The sequence below is a fragment of the Camelus ferus genome, chromosome 35 (assembly GCF_009834535.1).
Source record: "Camelus ferus isolate YT-003-E chromosome 35, BCGSAC_Cfer_1.0, whole genome shotgun sequence".
Taxonomy (NCBI): domain Eukaryota; kingdom Metazoa; phylum Chordata; class Mammalia; order Artiodactyla; family Camelidae; genus Camelus; species Camelus ferus.
In genome coordinates, this window is record NC_045730.1 from 4627877 (window position 1) to 4648440 (window position 20564).

The 20564-nt window shown below is 40.7% G+C and overlaps 1 non-coding gene across 1 annotated transcript; it reads right to left on the minus strand.

Moving 5' to 3' along the window:
• Positions 1-7203: 7203 nt before the first annotated feature.
• Positions 7204-7275, minus strand: TRNAT-AGU. Its single transcript has one exon. It is a non-coding gene; the product is annotated as a tRNA-Thr (tRNA).
• Positions 7276-20564: the final 13289 nt, after the last annotated feature.

Here is a 20564-nt window from a genome sequence, read left to right on the forward strand (position 1 = left end):
TCTTTTAGCTTTGACTCTATGCCAACTCCTCCCCCTCCTCCCCAGGGCATTTAAGTGGTGGAATCACACATCAGTTCCAACCACCAGCCACCACAGGATCGAAGGGCATGAGCTGAGAAGAGGCTGAGCGTAGCCTGGAAATGGGTGCCTCCAATGCAGGTGAGCTATCTTTAAGCAGCACCTGTATTTCAGGAACGGGTCCGTGGAATGAGGTGGTTCTTCTCTGCAAAAGGGAACTGATCTGCAATTTACAAAGAACAAGAAAATGCTGAGCTTTTTGCTTGGGGTAGGGTTTACAACGTTCTCATTTTAAACTTCTTTTCTTCCAGCTTTATTGAGATCTAGTTGACACGCAGCACTGTGTGAAATTAAGGTCTACAGCATAATGATCTGATTTACAGACATTGTGAAACGATTGTCACAATATGTTTAATAAATACCCATCGTCTCATAGAGATACAGAATTAAGTAAAAAGAAAAAAAACTTTTTCGTGATGAGAACTCTCAGGGTTTAATCTCTTAACAACTTTCATATAAAACATACAGCAGTGTTAATTATATTCATCATGTTGTACGTTACATTCCTGGAACTTATTTATCTTATAACTGGAAGTTTGTATCTTTTGACTGCCTTTATCCAATTCCCCCTCCCTCCACTTGGTCAAAATGTTGGCAAGTTTCTATCTTTCCAGATTCTTCAAGTATAAAGTAAAGAAATTGGAGTGGTGATCTCAAGCAGAACCTCCCATTGTGTCTTTCCCAGAAAAATTTCAAGAACTAATAACAAATGTTTGGGTGGAAAGGACTCTGCCCAAAAGCTAGATTCAGCAAGCATCATTACTACTGGACTTCTCAAATCTTCTAATATGCCACTAGAACATTTTGAGCTTTGAAGGTGGAGATATAGAAGATCGTATTTACTGAACTTGTTTAGTTACAGATTTCATCCCTCCCCTGCAAAGTCATTATTATTATCACAATAACTTTTTGTTATTTTTATTATCTTAAGCAACTAGCGTTTGAAGAGGATGCTTTGGGGGAACATACCTATAAGCAGTAAATGCTTTCAATGTCCACTTACTCTTCAGAAGAGATGTGCCATTTATTCTTAATTTTCTTTTTAAAAAAATTTTTTTTATTGAAGTATAGTTGATATGAGGTGGGAAGCCCCATAAAAAGACCAGCAGGACCCCCAGGCAGGCCCACTGCTCTCCTGCCAGCACCACCCGGTTCCCTGGCCCAGAGGCTTTAGCTCACTTTTTGCCTCTGAAACGGCTTACTTACCCCTAAAGTTCTATTGGTTCCCTGAGCTCACTCCTGATTGGTTATTTCCTTCACTCCTGATTGGTCCATTTCTACAAAGCTGGTTCCTAATTAGTCAACTTTCGTTATACCTCATTTGCATATGATGTTGCAAAGTGTAAACTGGCAGCCGATAAAAGCCTGTGTAGACCTACAGATGGGGTCCATAGCTTGGAGTGTTCACTCCTCTGGGCCCGCTGGCATAATAAACCTGAGTTCTCCACCTCCCCCAGTGCTGCTTGGTCTCTCACCTGGATCCAGGTTGCTGTCACACCTGAGCTGTAACACATTTTTTCAGCAACAGATATACAATGTTGTGTTAGTTTCAGGTGCATAGCAATGTGATTCAGTTACACATACCCATGTACATATTCTTTTTCATATTCTTTTCCACTGTGGTTTATTACAGGATATTGACTATAGTTCCCTGTGCTCTCCAGTAGGACCTTGTTGTTTATCTGTTTGAGATACAGTAGGTTGTATCTGCTGATCCCAAACTCCTAATGTATCCCTCCCCCACCCCTTTCCCCTTTGGTGACCGTAAGTGTGATTTCTGTGTCTGTGAGTCTGTTTCTCTTTTGTAAATAAGTTCACCTGTGTCATATTTTAGATTCACATGTAAGCGACATCATATGGTATTTGTCTTTCTATTTCTGACTTACTTCATTTAGTATGATAGAGACGTACATTTAATATGGGAGCCAAGGGGGTTTCAACGTAGAGGTTTTGAAGAACTTTCCAGATGAAACCACACAGTAGGTACTGAGGATTATAGGATTTCCCCATCCAGACTTTGCTCCATCAGTTCACAGACCATCACTTGTGTCCCCATTCAATCAGGGCTTTCTTAAGGATTCTCCTAAAGCACTCTGCCTTGTGAATGAAAAAGAAACAAAAAAAAATTGGTCTTCACAACAAAGAGCCAACAATGAGAGGAAACGGAATAAACCCTCGTAAGACCCACCGCGATTTCGTGTAACAGCTGGGGGTAGTATTTTGAAGTTCAGTTATTTCGCATCGTGGCCAAGACCTTGATATGAGCATTTACGTGAAATCTGTGGGTGCTGTTGATTGTCTCGACTGTTATATAATCTTCATTACTCACTAGGATGTGGTATTCTTGCTGTGTAGCCTCTGCCATTTCTCAGGCAGCTTAACTATACACAAGATTGAGGGGGCTAGCGTTCAGACTTTAAAGTTTTCACATTCGCACATTTAAAAAATAAAGTGTATGCTGCTTTAAGTGAATTGTGTTAGTTTTTTTTTTTTTCTCTGTTCTTGCAGGTTTCAGTTTGAAAAAAATCTAATTGTTTGAGAAATGTAGGTTACATGTCACCTAGGAAAGTCCCTCTCTGAAGCATGGTAGACGGCAGAGCAGGAAGTCAAAGGTGGCCAGCCGAGATTGCTGCTCCCCTCCTCTTGTCCCTGGCCCGGCACCTGCATCTCTTCTGATTGGTGTGAAAAACCAAGTGCACGATGAGTGAAGACAGGTGGTCCTGCCCATGTTCTCCTAGGGCTTCTAGATCAGGATGGTTTTTACTAAGACTGTCGTTTGCCTTTGACCATTTCTTTTCTTCTCAATTCCTTCTTTCCCTTCCCTTCCCTTCCCTTCCCTTCCCTTCTCTTTTCTTTTCTTTGCCATTACCATTTCTAATAAGCACAGTTTTGCATTACCCCCAGGGTCATAACTCGAATCACAAAGATGGCATCCAAAACGGATTTTTCAATGAATGAATGAATTATATACGAAGTGAAAAGATAGGCGTGCAAATTCTGACTCCATCAACATCCAGCTCCCTTACCCAGAGAGCACAGCTTTTCTTGGCTGCACCCCCCCCCCACCTCCTCCACCACCACCGACTTACATTAGGGCTCCTGACCTTGTAAAGTCCACCCTATTTCTAGTAGAACACAGTCTTCCAGGAGAGTTATGAGCCAGTTTTATGCCATTTCTTGTCCTCTCCTTTCTCTGGATATGTCAGAATTTCCAGCAGAAAGGAGGGGGCGGTGGAACGTTAAGTTGGCATCTTCTTTCTATTCCAAACAGAGTCTTTAATCCTAACTCCAACACTTCTTTTGTTGGCTACCATGGACCTCCCTCCAGCCATGGAGAGATCTCAGCTTCCAGTTATAAGATAAATAAATCCTGGCCATGTCACATACAACGTGGTGACCATGGCATTTGGTGGGGGTGATGAATCTTGGAAACATTAAAGCTGAGGGGTGTAATAAGCAGCTGGATGTATGGGTCCAGAACTTACAGAGAAGGGGTCTGGGCTGGGGATGGGATTCACATTGGTTACTTCACTGGGAGACATTTCGGGGGAGGAACACGGATGGGAGCTGGACCAGGATGGGTTGAGACATTAGGAGGAGGAATGGGCTGAGGGGCGTGAATCCGGACTCTGGTTAAGATGACCAGCAGATTATCTGCCCGTATGACTTTGGGGCAGAATCAGTGCTTTGCAAGTAAATTGGCATTAACTCTCCACCATTCAACCAACACTTCACTCGCAATGATTAATACCTACTATGTGCCTGGTGTGTTAGCAATGGTGCTGCAAAGATGACTATAATTCAAGACCTCAGAGCTGGTGGGAGATGCCTGCCCAGAGATGGTCACCACCAGCCAGGCGGAGAGCTGTGTCTCAGGGCTTGGCTTAGTGGTGTCTGCTGAGGCTCATGGGTTCTTCCCATGACTCATCTCCTTACCCGAAATGAATTATGTGAACCTTTTGTCCCTCAGTTTCCTCCCCCCAAAAGTGAGGCTAATCACAGTGGCTTACCTATAGGGGTGCAGCGAGAAAAGTCTATGAAAAAAGACAGAGCAGTAAATGTTAAAGTGTTTATTCACAATTAGTGCTACCTGGATGCTGAAGGATGAACTGGAACGACTTCTCCATCAAAGGCAGCAGCCAGTTTGGTGAGGTTCTTGTGCTTAATCATGGAACGATCACTTACCTTCCAGAGTTTTCTCGGTTGGACGCTTTCCTCCTTAATAACAGAAACATGCATTGGAAAGGGGCGTGGTCAAAAGCTGAAAAAGAAGAGTTACCCAGTCCTTTTGGTATTCCTACACTTAATTGTTCCAGGTGGGTAAGAATTTTTCTGTCTCTGAAAAATGTTGAGGAAAGAAAGGAGAATGTCCAGTTTCCCTCATTTATTTATTCACTTAGCAATTCATCAAATATTATTGGTTGAACTGACAAGGCGGCACAAATCTCTGATGGTTCTTTTTTTTTAATTTTATTTTTTATTGAAGTGTAGTTGATTTACAATGTTAGTTTCAGGTGTACAGCAAAGCGATTTAGTTATACATATACATACACACACACACACATATATATATATTTTGCAGATTCTTTTCCATTATAGCTTATTACAAGAAATTGAATATAGTTCCCTATGCTATACAGTAGGTCCTTGTTGTTTATCTATTTTATATACAGCAATGTGTATCTGTTAATCCCAAACTCCTAATTTATCCCTCCCCTGCCCTTTCCTTTTTGGTAACCATAGTTTGTTTTCTATGTCCCTGAGTGTGTTTCTGGTTTGTAAATAAAGTTTGTATCTTTGTTTTCAGATTCACATATAAGTGATTTCATATATTTGTCTTCCTCTGTCTGACTTACTTCACTTAATGTGAAATCTCTAGGCCCATCCGTGCTGCTGCAAATGGCATTATTTCATTCTTTTCTATGGCTGAGTAGTATTCCACTGTATATATGTACACCATGTTTTCTTTTTCCAGTCATCTGACAGTGGACACTCAGGTTGCTTCCATGTCTTGGCTATTGTACATAGTGTATACCATTTACCTTTTAAAAATTCACTTTCTTAATATAGACCTAAGTGTTGATTTCATTAATTTATTTTTATTTTTAAATTTTTTCCTATGATTTCTCTAATTTATTGTGTGAACTTGTGTCAGTCTGAGTCTTTGTGCATGGATTTCTGATCTGGAAAGGAGAGAATCAGTCTAGAAAATACCTGGGATTCTTTCCATTTCTAAACTTGGGTGATTCTGACTAGCTAACAAACCATTACAGGTGTCACTACTTTGTTATTTACTTGTCAGCACCCATATCTGTGGGCAAAGACAGCGTAAGAGTCCTGACACACCCTGAATTCAGGACACAAGACCACTCCGTCTAACGCGGCCTTTGGGGCTGGGTGCATTCCTCCGTGGTTCTCGGGAGGACTGGCTGCCCTGGTATGTAGCCAGGGCTTCCCACCTAGGGCAGCCGGGTTGGCGCACAGAGAACTGGTTCTCTCATAGAAGCCTCCCACTTCCCGAGAGCCGGAAGCAAACCAGGACACCGCTGAGCTGAAGCTCTTCCTTGGCAACAGCGGAGCAGCCACTGGAAATGGCAGACCGTTTTGATGAAGACTTCTCCAGCAGCTAGCTCTCAACCAGAATGACTTAATCCCAACAGTCTTCAGCAGCTCCAAGTAGGTGTGGAGAGTTGGTAGACCTCTTCTACAAGATCCAGTCCAGTTAAAGTCAAAGCTGATTTAAGGAAGATTCGAGGATATGTGGTTGAGCAGTAATGTCCTTGTGCGAATTCACCAGCTGTGAGACCCACCTATGAGTTGATGTGACTTGACTGTATCCTTCAGCATCCTTCACTTGGGCACGTATCAGCTTATTGCTCCACCCACACAGGTGCACCAAGGGCCCGAAAATTCTCCTCTAAGAAAATGTTAATAAGTTGAAAACAAGGCTTAAAATACCGTCATGTAGCACTGAAGAAATCCGTATCCCAAGTGTCTTAGTAGAACCAGGACTTCAGCTATTTCTGTATTTGAGCTCTCTCTGGGGAGTGGGCCTTACTCTTGTGATCATCTACCACAGAACCAGTATTCAAAGTAACGTGAATTATAATATTTATAGAGCAGATCTTTTCCAACCTAGTTTCTTTTCCCGGGACCTTGCTGTAATACTGACCTTTAGTTTCACTGCCAATTAGAGATAAAATAAGATGTTGTCTTAAAACCTCTAGAAACCTCCAGAAGCCTCCTTTGTTGAGTGAATTACTTGAATTCACACAGTGCTCTTCAGAAATGAAGTTACTTGGCTCCAAAGAATGATCTTCATTTGCTCTTAAATTCAGATTTTTTTCCCCAAGTCCCCTGCCTGCTGGCTGGGAAAAGTGGACCAGAGGTAAGAGGCAGCCTTTTTGATTTAATCACTTTGATTAAAGAGAAGCCAGTGAAGGAACTCTTGAAGATACCCCAATTTGCCTGTATTATTTCTGAAGTTTAGTTGAAGGCAAAGGGTTACAGAGTGAGGGCAATTTCAGAGTCCTTTTGACTTTCGAAATATATCAGGAAAGAAAGAGTTGAAGACAAGAAGAGGAGGAGAACAGGAAAGTAGCTGGAGGAAGGAGGAAGGGAGCCTTGTAGTTGAGTGGAGAGAAGGAAGTTGGAGCCAGTGTAAGTAGCAAACTACGTCAGGAGGAAGGACTCTGCTTTCAGAGGGAGGATGGAGGTGGTGGTTCCGGGAGAAGACGGTAGCTCTGGGCTGTTTGTGCCGGCCTTGATTCTCCACATTAAGGGCATCTAAGTGGGGGGAAGTTGTGTGGCAGAAGAGATAAGTTGTCCCTGTGATGTCAAGCCATGAAGTGGAGGACTGAACACACAGAAGAGCTGGGCACCCCTCAATTCTGTAGGTGGATTGTATACCCATATGGAAAATGGTCCCTCTCTCTGCAGCTCAGGTGATGCTCATAGTCATGGGGCCCTGTACCAAACAGAGATGTCTTAACTTTCTAAGATATAGTTAAAAAGAAAAAAAATGTATATTTAAAATAAATTCCTTGTGTTTTTAACTTTTATTTTTTAAAAATCTTTATCTTTTTTTGTGGGTGGGGGTAATTAGGTTTGTTTATTTATTTTTAATGGAGGTACTGGGGATTGAACCCAGGACCTCGTGCGTACTAAGCACGTGCTCTACCACTGAGCTATACTGTCCCCCATTAAAAAGAAATACTTAAACATGTATTCTTACACGTTGGTAGTATGAAAGCAATTTCTCTTGCACAGGATTAGGACACACGGATAAAGGAGAGATCATAACGTGGAATGAGGGATGGTACCAAATACTTAAAAAGCAAAGTGGTGGAAGGACAGTGATAAATCTGTGTGCTCAGAGGAGTCTGTCATGATTGCTGACTTGGGGAAGGCAAGACTACGTCCCCAGGTGGGAAAGGAAATTCCAAGGAGAGGAAACAGAACGAGCAGAGACACAACTTGAGAAAAACACAGAATGTCAGTGTTAGCTACCTACATGGTTTACGAAGGATGTTTTAATGTGACCTTTGAGTCTGCGGAATGTTCTCAGCAATCAAATTTACCAAAGACAGTTGATTTGCTTCTCTTCACACAACATTACCATCTTTTTTCCCACTCTGTTTTAATCTCCACTTACGCTTCCTGGAAGGCAGAAGAAAAGTTATGAGCATAAATGGCCTTGATCTCAAACCTGCAACGATTAATTATAATCTTTAATATGCATTACACAGTCCTCGTGAACCCAGCACGTGCCTAAACGCTACCCAAACAGCTAATTGAAAATTTCAATGAATTCAGTCATTTGGCACCATGTAATTGAAAAAGAAAAAGGTCTGTAATTTTCAAAATTCTCTCTTTTTTATGCTGAATTTAGTCAAATTGAGACAAAACAGTGCCATTAAAAATTTTCTCTTTACAACTTCTCAAATACTGAGGTGTTTAGAATAAATACTGCCTAGAGGTTAAAAAAAAAAATTGTGATCTGAACTCTGAAAAAATGCCCAGAAGTAAATATTCTTTATGTGATCTATTTCTGTTGCTTTCTATAAATATCACATGCATACTTTAGTTTAATCTAGAATAATAATTAAATATGTAGTAACCTATCTCTTCCATGTTCCAAGTTACTACCTGATCTAAAAAACTGATTTTAGTTGGTTTCTTGTTTAGTCAACTGATAGAGAGATATGATGATTTTCTCAAGAATAACACCAGGTGGGATTTGGAGATTTTGGTGGAACGCTGCTCAGAAAGGGTGAGCTTGACTGCCAAGAAAATCCAGCATGAGTAATTTACTCTGTACTTCCTGGCGAATGAGTTTACGTACAAACTTTAAAGTATGGAATTGAAGGTCTGTATGCCTTGTTCTGAATAGAAACGCAGCTGTGAGATATTTCCACAGGTCAGTTATAAGTGATTTTATAATTGCAAAATGGGATTTATGCAAGTATGGTATAGTCACCTGTGAAAACAATTAGGTAACTTTACCTTGTTAAAAGAGGACAGACGACAAGACATTTAAGGTCCATTTCAGCTCTAAGATTTTTATCATTTTATGACTAATAAATCACTTTGAATTTAAAGATTTAATTACTAAAAAAAAAAAAAAAGCCAACAGTGATTTTAACAAAGAAACGATGAACTATGGGTGAGAGCTGAGTGGATCGTGTTGTATCGACCTGTCCGTTTAAGACCATGCAGGAATCATAGTAGGCACTTAAGTAAATATTTAATGTTGGTGGATGGGTACAGGATTGAAGTTTTCTTCATAGCTTACTTGTGATGTTGATGTTTCTAATGACTTTAAAAAAAGAACATTTCAGAGATGTTCCCGCATGAGCAAACAGAGAATTGAATCCCTCATTCAAAAAATTTGGAAAGTAAACTGTTTTGGCACATTATATCCAGAGAGTTCAAGCCCTAAACTAAATTTTCTCTCTGAATTCTTTATAAAATTTCTTCAATCTCCCCTGTTGGTGAAAAAGTTTCAGAAGAATAAGCTTCAGCTGTAGGTTATAGAAAGTTTCCTTGTAGAAGTGATTGGAGTTCTACACTTATTACGAATGTCTGTGGATGCCAATGAGTAATGAGCAGGAGGGAGAGAGGTCAATCTATTACTTTTATTTTATTTTTTAAATTTTTTAAATTTTTAATTTTTTTAAACTTTTTTATTGATTTATAATCATTTTACAATGTTGTGTCAAATTCCAGTGTAGAGCACAATTTTTCAGTTATACGTGAACATATATATATTCATTGTCACATTTGTTTCTCTGTGAGCTACCATAAGATCTTGTGTATATTTCCCCGTGCTGTACAGTATAATCTTGTTTATCTATTCTACAATTTTAAAATCTCATTCATCCCTTCCCACCCTCCACCTCCTTGGCAACCACAAGTTTGTATTCTATGTCTGTGAGTCTATTTCTGTTTTGTATTTATGCTTTTGTTTTTGTTTTTGTTTTTTAGATTCTACATATGAGTGATCTCATATGGTATTTTTCTTTCTCTTTCTGGCTTACCTCACTTAGAATGACATTCTCCAAGAGCATCCATGTTGCTGCAAATGGCGTTATGTTGTCAGTTTTTATGGCTGAGTAGTATTCCATTGTATAAATATACCACATCTTTATCCAGTCATCCGTTGATGGACATTTAGGCTGTTTCCATAGCAGCACTATTTACAATAGCCAAGACATGGAAACAGTCTATTATTTTTGGCATGACTTTCTTTTTCCAGTGTTAATCTTAGGGTTTCACTTGCCTCTATTCAGATAGCTTAAAGAGCTGTGCTGATTTTTGCCTGTGAAAGTACATCAGTTAGCTTTCATAAATCTGAGAGGGAAATCCCAGCATTTTTGAGACTTGAGGCAAAGCTCTCCAACAATGAAAACTTTGTGCTGTTCTGATTGGCTCAGCCACGCATCATCCCGCCTTCTGCTGGTGGTGTCCTGGAACTGAAAATCCTCCTTCCAGAAGCCTTTCAAGGCATCAAGCATCAATGGCGTGAGATATTTGTGATATTTATGATGTCCACTAATTTCCAGAGGTTGCGGGGAGCATTTTGTCGACATATTAAGTGGTTTTTGTTTATGTGCCAATCTTTGGCCGAGATTAAGCCTAATCAAACTCGTAGGATTTATCCTCCTGCTGAGAATGTGGCACAGGGACCAATTTCCAACCAGATCAGCATGTGGAATAGTTTATGGGTTTTATAACAAGACAAAAGACACTTATCAATGTTATTAATGGGGAACATAAGAGAAGACACAGAGAAGGAGAAGAAAGGGCAAAGAAGGAGGAGGAGGAAGAGGAGGAAAAGAAGAGGAAGAAGAAAGGGATTCAATGAAATTTCCTCCCATAGTCTCAAGATTGAGCACGATTTCTACCGAAAACTGCGTTAAATAATGTCACCTTATCCAGAAGATATAAATGGGGCTTTTCATCTGAATAGTTGTGGAACTGAAATTCAGGAAACGATCAAAGTAGTCACTAATAAGTTCTCACCACCAAGGCAAGTATTACACCTAATACGCTAAAGCCTTTATCACCCAGCATGTTATGTTTATTAAACAGTCGTATTCAATGAACAATGGTTCATGTTCATATGAAAACCGGGAAACACAAGCTACTGCATTTTCCTTAGTTCCATTCAAAACAAACTATCTGAAATGATTTCAAATGGCATAGTTATCTTAGAATGTTCCAGAAAACATTGATAGACAATTCCTTTAATAAAATGAAATATACAACAAATCCACCAGAAGCATGGGCAAAACTCACTTCTCTGATCATGTAAAACAAAATGGGAATTACAACCAACTGGTTAACACTTAATTTCCCACAATTTGTCTATAAAATGATCAGCCATCTCTTTGTACATTTAGAAGATTTGTAAGGTATATCGGTATAAAGCTTTCTGGTTAGTAGTCACCTTCACGCAGTATTTTGCTGTCACGGTAATGAATCGGCAAATACGGGCAATGTTTTAGTTGGATTATTTGAAATCCCCTAAACCAGACCTGAGTGGAACATAATCCTATAGACATTTGACAACATGGTTTAAAGACCTAGTGATGAAATTTCGTTCCCTGAGTGTTATTTCTTGTATTTCCTGTTTGTTTTATGCATTGTTACTTTCTGATCTTCCTAATACCCTTGAAGTAAGACAACTGGCTACTCCTATCTTGAAGCATAAGGTGCAAGCATGACGTCACAAATCATACGCATCGGCCAAGTCTGTGGACCAGAACAAACAGCCACACACGATGCAAAACGCTGGAAAGAAATGATCAGGTTCCTATTATCAATAACAGTTAATTGCCCAAGAAAAGTTTCACATTTCTCTTGGATGTATTCAGAGACAAACCTCTCCACCTTTATAATCTAAACCCAGAAGAGTATTTTACGCATTACGTACTGTAGATTTACTATAGCCCAAATATCTGCAAGCAAGAACACCGAGGGCAGGGACATCGTCCTGGTCTTCTTGTGCCTGCAAAACGCTTTGCACAAGGTAAGTTCTCAATCATTGCTCATTTGTTGTGACTTAATCTGCTGTGTTAGTAAGACTCCTACGTGGGTTTACTCTACTTAGTGAACTGATGAAAGATAAAATCAAGAAGAAAGAAAATAAGCTTAAGAAACATCGGAGTATGTGAAACAATACTGAAAAACTTAATCAGACTGTATCATTGGTTCTCAAACTTTTCAGTGTCAGAACCCTTTGACCCCCTTAAAAATTACTGAGGACCCCAGAGTGCTTTTGTTTATGTGTTTTATCTGTGATATTTTAGAAGTTAAAAATGGGACACTTAAAATACTTATTTTAAATATTGACAAATATTTAAATTTTAAATATTTATTTTAAATATTAACAAATAGTTTAACTTTAAATATTGACAAATATTTTAGTTTTAAATATTTGTTTTAAAGATAATTTTGTTTATTTAACAGAAATATTTAAATCAGAAAAAATCTATTTAAAAAATCACATAAGTGTAACCACGGTAAATCTATTATATGTTGACCAACCATTTACATCTTATGAAGAATAACTAAATTTCCCTAAACAAAACAAAATGAGCCGGGAGAGTCATCTTATTTTACAATTTCACACATTTCTGTAGTGAAAACGGCTGGTCTTATTTCATAATTTTACACAATTCTGTGAAGAAAACATGTCGGCTTCTGAGTTCAGGCTGTGTGGCCTCACACAAATGTGTAGTAGGGAACTGGAGGACCTCTGATCCCCCCAAAGGGTCTCGGGGACTCCAGAGTTCACCAGAGCACACTTTGAGAATACTGACATTCGTAACTAGAGAATTACAACCATGATCCCTCTACCGGGAAATCATTCAAAACTTGGTCTGCTGGTCCACATGGTTGTTAACTGCTTTCAACAGGAAAATAGACTTTTATACGAGTCTATGATCATGATGTTTCTGCATAGCTTCTGGAAGGTCGCTCTTTACCCACAGTTACCTTCATACCACTTAGGTTGATTTTGCTAACCACGTGTCCTCCAGCTAAAGAAACAGGATGATCCTTAGGAGATATTACCATCTGTATTTATCATTGTGTTAATTATCACTCTGCAGTCTCCAGAAATGCTTGTTGGTCTGTCATTAAAAAAAAAAAAAATGACACAATAGTGTTGGCTCCCTAGTGCTTTCTTCCCAAGACTGAAACTGCTGCCCTGGTGAAATATTCCAGTTTTGTTTCACTTTTCACCTAGCGATAGAGAATGATGAGTGGGCTGGTATGTGGATGAATCTGGTTATGTGTGATCAGTGTGGTGAAATCCTGGCGATAACTATCTGGTTTTTAGACGGGTTTATGAAGATACTTCTCAGACTTCTGCTATTGCCTTGAAATGGAAGCCTCAAACAACAACAACAACAACAACAAAAGCTAGTTGTGCTGTGGATTAGAAATCTTAAGGCTGCCTGTAGACGCATGGATTTCAAATCTTACGGTTTTGACAATATTTACTGATGCAAATTATTCTCCATAATTTGCTTACTTCTCAGCTTCTGATGGTACAAAAGGCCCTAGAGAATATACGTATGTACAGTTTTCACAGTATTGGAAATTCTTAAAGGATCTGGAGTGCCTACAAATCATAAAGGAGAGAGAATAGAAATGCCAGTCTGCATGTCACATTTTCTAAACCCAGTTTCTTTCATCCAATGGCATTATGAACTAAGCCCAATTTTGTTTTTTTCCCCTACTGACCTGCTATGTTTGCTTTTTAAAAATTTTAAAAAAATTTAATGCAATTTTAAAGTTTGCTTTCCATTTACGGTTATTACAAAAGATTGGCTATATTCCCCATGTTGTACAATGCAGCTTTGAGCCTGTCTTACACCCAATAGTTTGTACCTACTGCTCCCCAAACCCTTATGTTGCTCCCCACCCTGGTAACCACTAGTTTGTTCTCTGTATCATGTTATATTCACTAGTAGTTTGCTGTATTTTTTAGATTCCATATCTGAGCAATATCATACAGCGTTCATCTTTCTCTAACGTATTTCACTTAACATAATATCCTCCAAGTCCATTTATGTTGCTGCAAATGGTAAACTTTCACTTCTTTTGGTGGCTGGCTAGTATTCCACACACACACACCACGTCTTCTTTATCCACTCATTTGTTGATGGACATTTAGGTTGTCTTGGCAATTCTAAATAATACTGCTATGAACATTGAGTTGCATGTATCTTTTTGAGTTAGTGTTTTTAGTTTTTTGGGGAGTACACCCAGGAGTGGGATTGCTGGGTCAGTTGGTAGTTTTATTTTTAGTTTTTTGAGAAACCTCCCTACTGTCTCCCACAGTGGCTGCACCAGTTTACATTCCTCCCAACAGTGTACAAGAGTTCCCTCTGAACTGAGCCCAAGCTCAAACGGCTGACGTAAACAGTGGCAATACGCCTTTCGAGTTAATGGAGTTTAATCTCAAGTACTCAGTATATATTTGTTGAACAAATGACTCCATTAATTAATTAATTAGCTATAAAGTGAGATGACCTTGTTGTACAGAGCCCACAAAGGTGGAAACAAAACTGGTCCCCAACATGTGTAGTTCACCAGGGAGATGTTGTGTTTAAGCCATCATTTTAAACCAGAAGATAATTCAATAGCAATTCCATAGAGAGCTATTCCTGTCTCTGAATATTTCACACTGGCCGTTTCTTTGACTTTCATTTAACAAACATTATTTGGCTGATTTCTACTGAGTATCTAGCATCCCTCTCCTGTGCCAGGCACCGCTTTGGACCCAGCAATGTAGGGATGGAGGGGCTAGCTCCCTGTCCTCTAGACTCTACAGGTTCATAATCTGATGGGAAAGACCAACAATGAGAGGAGGGCCGTGAAAGAGGCAGGAATGAGACGCTCTGGGAAAACAGAAGACTGTCTTTGTCTTCCCTGGAAGGTCGAGGAAGGCTTTCTAGAGGAGGAAACGTGGCCACTGAATCTTGGCTGAGAGGAGTGAGGCAGGTAGTATGAATGTAACTGCCAGTGTGAACTTGGAGTGAAGAAACATACTTGGAGCACGCGTTAGAATTCATTTGACTGAAAGTGACAGAAACCCAACATCGCTTAGCTCAAGAAAAAAGGAATGCATGGGCTCACGTAGTGGGCAGTCTGAGTTCAGGAACAGCTTTATTCAGAGACTCATGTAAGGTCATCAGTTCCTTCCTTTCTGAATAGATAGGTGAGTTTGGAGGCAGAAGATTCCCCAGAGCTCAGAGTCTCACCTAAACAGCTACTGAACAAACGTTCACAGAATACTGGTGTGGGGCACCAGATCGTTAACCTCTCTGGAGCACTCGCAGCGCTCAGGCAAACCATATTCAGTCCTGGTCCCCAGGCCACCACATGTGTGGGTGCCATTTGTAAAAGGGTTAGCACTGGGCTGGTCATGGAGCGCTCGGGGATGACACATTCATTTCTCCAGCAGATTCTGGAAAATACATCGAGTCTACCATCACCAGGCATTTCCATGAAAAGTCACTGACAATGTTCTTTAACGTGTGACTTTAGAAAACAACAAAAGTAATTACCTGCAGATAATAAAAACAACAGAGGGCTGTAACTGTCAATTTAGGCGTATAACACAACTAATTACACATGACTTTTGCAAGCATGGTCTTCTTTAACTGCTGACACCTTCCACTCCGGAGTGGTACCTCCCTCTCGTAGATGGCTGGTCCAGCTCCGTCTTCCTGCTTGTCCGAAGTCTTCGCAGATGGGTTTGTTCCCTTCTCGGGTGCCACTTGGCCCTTGTCCCTTGTTCTCCAGTGTCACATCTTCTCCAGTGCACCATGAATTAAGATAATCACGACAGGGTAAACATTGGCCACCATTTTTACAGATGGCCATCCATCATTGCTACTCCTGTGGTTTCCTATGCACTCCACTGGCCTGGAGGCTGCCCTGCTCTGCTGCATTTTTTTTTTTTCCTCTTTCTTGCAGGGACCACTAATGCCCATCCAAAGTTTTCTTGGGCTGGTCTCTTGTTTTGAGTTCCTGTGCTGTTTTTAAGGCTCTCTTTTTTCTTTGGTGACCTGTGTTCATGGCTGCTCTGGGGCGGTCTGAAACTGCTAAGACAGTGGCTTTTCAAACTCTTTTGACCACAACCCACAGAAAGAAATTCGTTTCACATTGTGCCCAGTACACACATACGTGGATAACCAAAACAAGTTTCTTAGAACGATACCACTCTTATTGCAAACGGTGCATTCCCGTCCCTTTCTGTTTTATTCCATTTCATCCCTAAGGACACATCTCATAAACCCTCAAGATGAATAACCAGCAGGGTGATGTCATTTCCTCTTGGTGGGCTGACAATATCTGTGGTCTCTCTGTGATTCAGCTGACTCCTTTCTAATCACTGGACTGGAAGGGATTATTTATATATTCCTCTGGGGAAGATGGTTAAATTAGAGATGCCATTCGGAAGGCAGTGTTCATGAACACTAGGACTCAGATAGGTTCTTTCTCTTTAGCCTTTTCTCTTCCAAATTGTTTTCTTCGCCAGTGAACTCCTAGGTGACCTTTTATAGTCAAGTGCTATTTGCTCAATGTTATACTGATTATTATTAGAACAGCTCATTATTGTTCAAATACAGTGATAGCAGTTGATTACAAAAACATCGTTACAATCAGCAAAAACTGGTTTCCAGCGCTTAGCCAACACGCAGTTCTCTGCCCCCTTTGCCTCTAGCCGGATTTACAAACGCGACGGCTTCTGGAGAGTCTGCAGGCTTTTCTTCAGTTTTTTCATACTTGTCAGAGGTCAGTGTTATCAATTGTTTGAGTTTCATTACGTCTAGGGTGATTGGAGAAACTCTCCAGATGCCCCTGCGGCAGGGACCGCTCATGCCCACCCAGATAGCATCCCGCTTCCCTCAGTGAGAGACTCCCGCTTTTGTTCGGAGCAGCGCGGGGCCCAGCTGAACGCACTTGCTCGCTCAGCGCCCTCTTGCGGCGGGGCGGGCCCCGTGCCCTGCTGCCGGCCAATGAGGCGCGAGGCCAGGGCTTCTGGGAAGGCTTCCGCTTCTCCGAGACCGGAAGCGCTGCGTCACGCTCCTCCTGCCGGAAACGGGAAACGCCTGGGTGCTTAGCAGGCGTTTAGCGGCCAGAAGGTAATGGATGCGAGGACGCGGATCCACAAACTAAACGTCTTTGAGCAGATATGTAGAAAGAGCCTGGATGCCTCATGGCGGCAGAAAGCTATGAGGGTCTTCTTTCAGATTTATGTGAGGAAACCACTAGGCTCCTAACTTTTCTGTGGTATATCTATATATTTTATTTATATCTTAAAAACTGCTGAATATATCTATATGCATATAATTATACAGATGTTTTAGACCTTTTAATTTAGTTTTATTTTTTTGAAATGTCACTTTTATTTATTTATTGTTGGTTTTGTTTTTTTTTTGTTGTTTTTAATCTATTTTTATATGTAGTGGTTAACATTTGCAAATCTCAAACACCCAAATTTATCCCTTCCCTCTCCCTTTCCCCTCGGTAACCATAATGTTGTTTACTACGTCTGTGAGTCTGTTTCTGTTTTGTAGGTGAGTTCATTAGCGTCTTCTTTTGTCCTTTCTTTTCTTTTTTAGAGATTCCATGTATGAGTGATATCGTATGTTATTTTTCTTTCTCTTTCTGGCTTATTTCACTTAGAATGATGATCCCCAGGTCCATCCATGTTGCTGCAGATGGCATTATTTTATTAGGTTTTATTGTTGAGTAGTTTTCCATTGTATAAATACACCACAGCTTCCTTATCCAGTCATCTGTCAATGGACATTTAGGCTGTTTCCATGTCTTGGCTATTGTAAATGGTGCTGTTATGAACATTGGGGTACATGTATCTTTTCACATTAGACTTCCCTCTGGATATATGCCCAGAAGTGGGATTCCTGGCTCATATGGTAAGTCTATTCCTAGTCTTTTGAGGAACCGCCATACTGTTTTCCACAGTGGCTGCACCAAACTGCATTCCCACCAGCAGTGTAGGAGGGTTCCCTTTTCTCCACAGCCTCTCCAGCATTTATTGTCTGTGGGCTTCTGAATCATGGCCATTCTGACTGGTGTGAGGTGATACCTCACTGTAGTTTTGATTTGCATTTCTCTGATAATTAGCGATACTGAGCATTTTTTTTACATGCCTGTTGGCCATTTGTATGTCTTCACTGGAGAATTGTTCGTTTAGTTCTTCTGCCCATTTTTAGATTGGGTTGTTTGTTTTTTTGTTATTAAGTTGTCTGAGCTATTTCTATATGCTGGAAATTAGACCTTTGTCAGTCGCATCCTTTGCAAATATTTTCTCCCATTCTGTAGGTTGTCGTTTGGTTTTGCTTACAGTTTCCTTTGCTATGCAAAAGCTTATAACTTTAACTAGGTCCCATTTGTTTATTTTTGCTTGTATTTCTATTGTCTGGGCAGACTGCACTAGGAGAACATTGCTAAGGTTTAGAGACGTTATTTTATAGAGCAGTTTTAGGGTCACAGTGATTTCCCATATGCCTCCTACCCCTACCCATGCAAAACCTCCCCCATTGTCAACACCACCATTGGACCCGTACATTTGGTACAATTGATGAACCTACATTGACACATCATCGTCACCCAGAGTTCGTAGTTTACATGAGGGTTTACTCTTGGTGTTGTACACTCTGTGGATTTTGACAAATTGATAATGACGTGTAGCCTGCATTAGAGTACCCTACAGGGCGGTTTCACTGCTCCAGTCCCCATATTTTTTAAGCCAGCTTTGTCTGTGACCTGTAATCACATAAATACATAACTGATCCCCCTTCTGATTCTTACACTTCTGTGTCTTTCTTATTCTTTGGTGGAAATTCGGTAACTACAAATGACTCTGATGACCATTTCAAATGTCACTAGTTAGAACCAAAGCCATTTTACAGAGAGTAAATATTAATGAAAGTGCCTCGATGTCCTTCTGTATGGCGTCCAAGTGAGAGAAGCCCCGTTGTCAAACTATCCCATCAGGGTTAAATGCTTTGAGAATTACTCCGTCCTCCACATGGTCCAAGGATTAAATCACGATGATTCCATAGAGAATCAGGCTGACCTAAGTGACTCCCTGATCTAGAAAGGGCGTTTTTAATCTTTAATGGCTCATTTTAGATCGTCTCGTTAGCATCAAGTCCAGATAGTTGTTGGAATGTTCTGGATCTGAAAAAAGTTAGCTAGAAATCCTGTAAGAGTTGAGCTTGTCTCAAGGTTTGGAGAGCCTTTCTGATTTTATTCAGAATAAAGGAAACCATTTTGACAACAGCTTTCCTTAGAGCAATTTAAGAGGCTGTTTCTGCTTGGTAGGATGAAAAAGATTGGATGAGTGTGAACGTAAGGATTCTCAATCAAACCTTTGTTTTCCATTTGCCCTTTGGGACCTCTCAGTCAAGACAGAATTTTTCAGAGAAATGTGTATTTCCTGCTCTTAGACGCATTCGTTGTTTTAGATGGGTAAGGACAAGCCAAATTAGGCAGTCCGTGAGAGTGAAGTCCAATAGGATTATAATGTGAGCCCCGTGTGTAATTTAAGTTTCTAGCAGTCACATTAAAAAAGTGAAATGAAATAGGTGAATCTTAATAATGTATTTTCTTTAACACAATATAATGTATATATCACTTAACTGTGTAATGTAATCAATGTAAAATTGTTTATAGATATTTGCATTCTTTTTTTTGATACTAAATCCTGTGGATAGTTTACAGTCACAGCACGTCTCATTTTGCAATAACCAGGTATCACATACTCCAGCACACGTGGCTGGTGGCTGCCATGTTGGGTGGTGCCCGACTTGCCCGTCTACCTGATCTTCACGAGGGCAGTCACCACTCAACCTTCAGCCTGGCTGTTTCTGCTCTCCTTGCTCTTTCTGACCCTGTACCTACCCTCAGAAGAAGTGCTCTCAGAACCTGGCTCTTGCTTGCATCTATAGCTGGACCCCATGGCAGGGGGATCTCAACACCATATCAGGATATTCTGAAGGCCTGTCTACATAGCCTTTTTCCTGTACTGCTTCTGCTCTTTTGTTTTTATCTGTATCCCAGAGATTACAGTGAGAACGCGAGGTGCTGTGACCCAGAGGCCGAAAAAGTCCCGGGGAAAGAATCAGAGAGGGCACAAAAGCATGGAAACTATATTCCACCCCACTTACAAGTCAACCCCACTTATAAAGTCCACACAGACACCTTAAAAGTGACAACTGCACAACTAAGAAGCATCATTTTTTCCCGAAAAGGCATTCCAGCCAAAGCCACAGGAGAGGCTGAGTGTGTTTGGGAGTTCCTGACTTGTGAAGATAATTATTGTACCTTTAAAGTTCCTGTTGCTTAATGCGCTCCTGTGACAGACTGGCTTCGGGAATTCGGCTGTTCCTTCCTGTTCCTGTAACACTACCTTTGTTTTCTTTGCAGGACAATGAAGATTGTGTCCATTGGGCTTCCTCAAATTAATGAGATGCTCCCTTTGCTCTCCTGATTAGATACAGATCTTTCCCTGGACAGTCGCGCTGTGGGCACATGAAGAGCAAAAGCTGCTTCCCCCTCTTTAAAAGTGAATGGAACAGCTTTTGAGCGCATGGTGACGGCCATGTCTACCCTCACAAGGCGTTAGAGTAGACGTTTGAAAGTCAAAATCCACATACTTTAAGGCAGAAACGTGATTCCGAACACTTACATCCTGTCTGCATCACGCAAAGACTTGAAAGAAGCTCCAGACACTTTACACAGAGCACGCAGCTTATGCTGCAGGGAGCTTGAAATAGAGCCCAGAGCACAAACACCGCACACATCTTGTGCAGAAGAAGCTTCCGTTGGGCTGAATCCTTGCCACGTTTCCATCGCGTTCTTAGTGCTGACTAGATGTGAACATTTTCCATTAGTAAGAGGCCGAGAAAATCCCGCCTCTTGGAGAGTGGGGA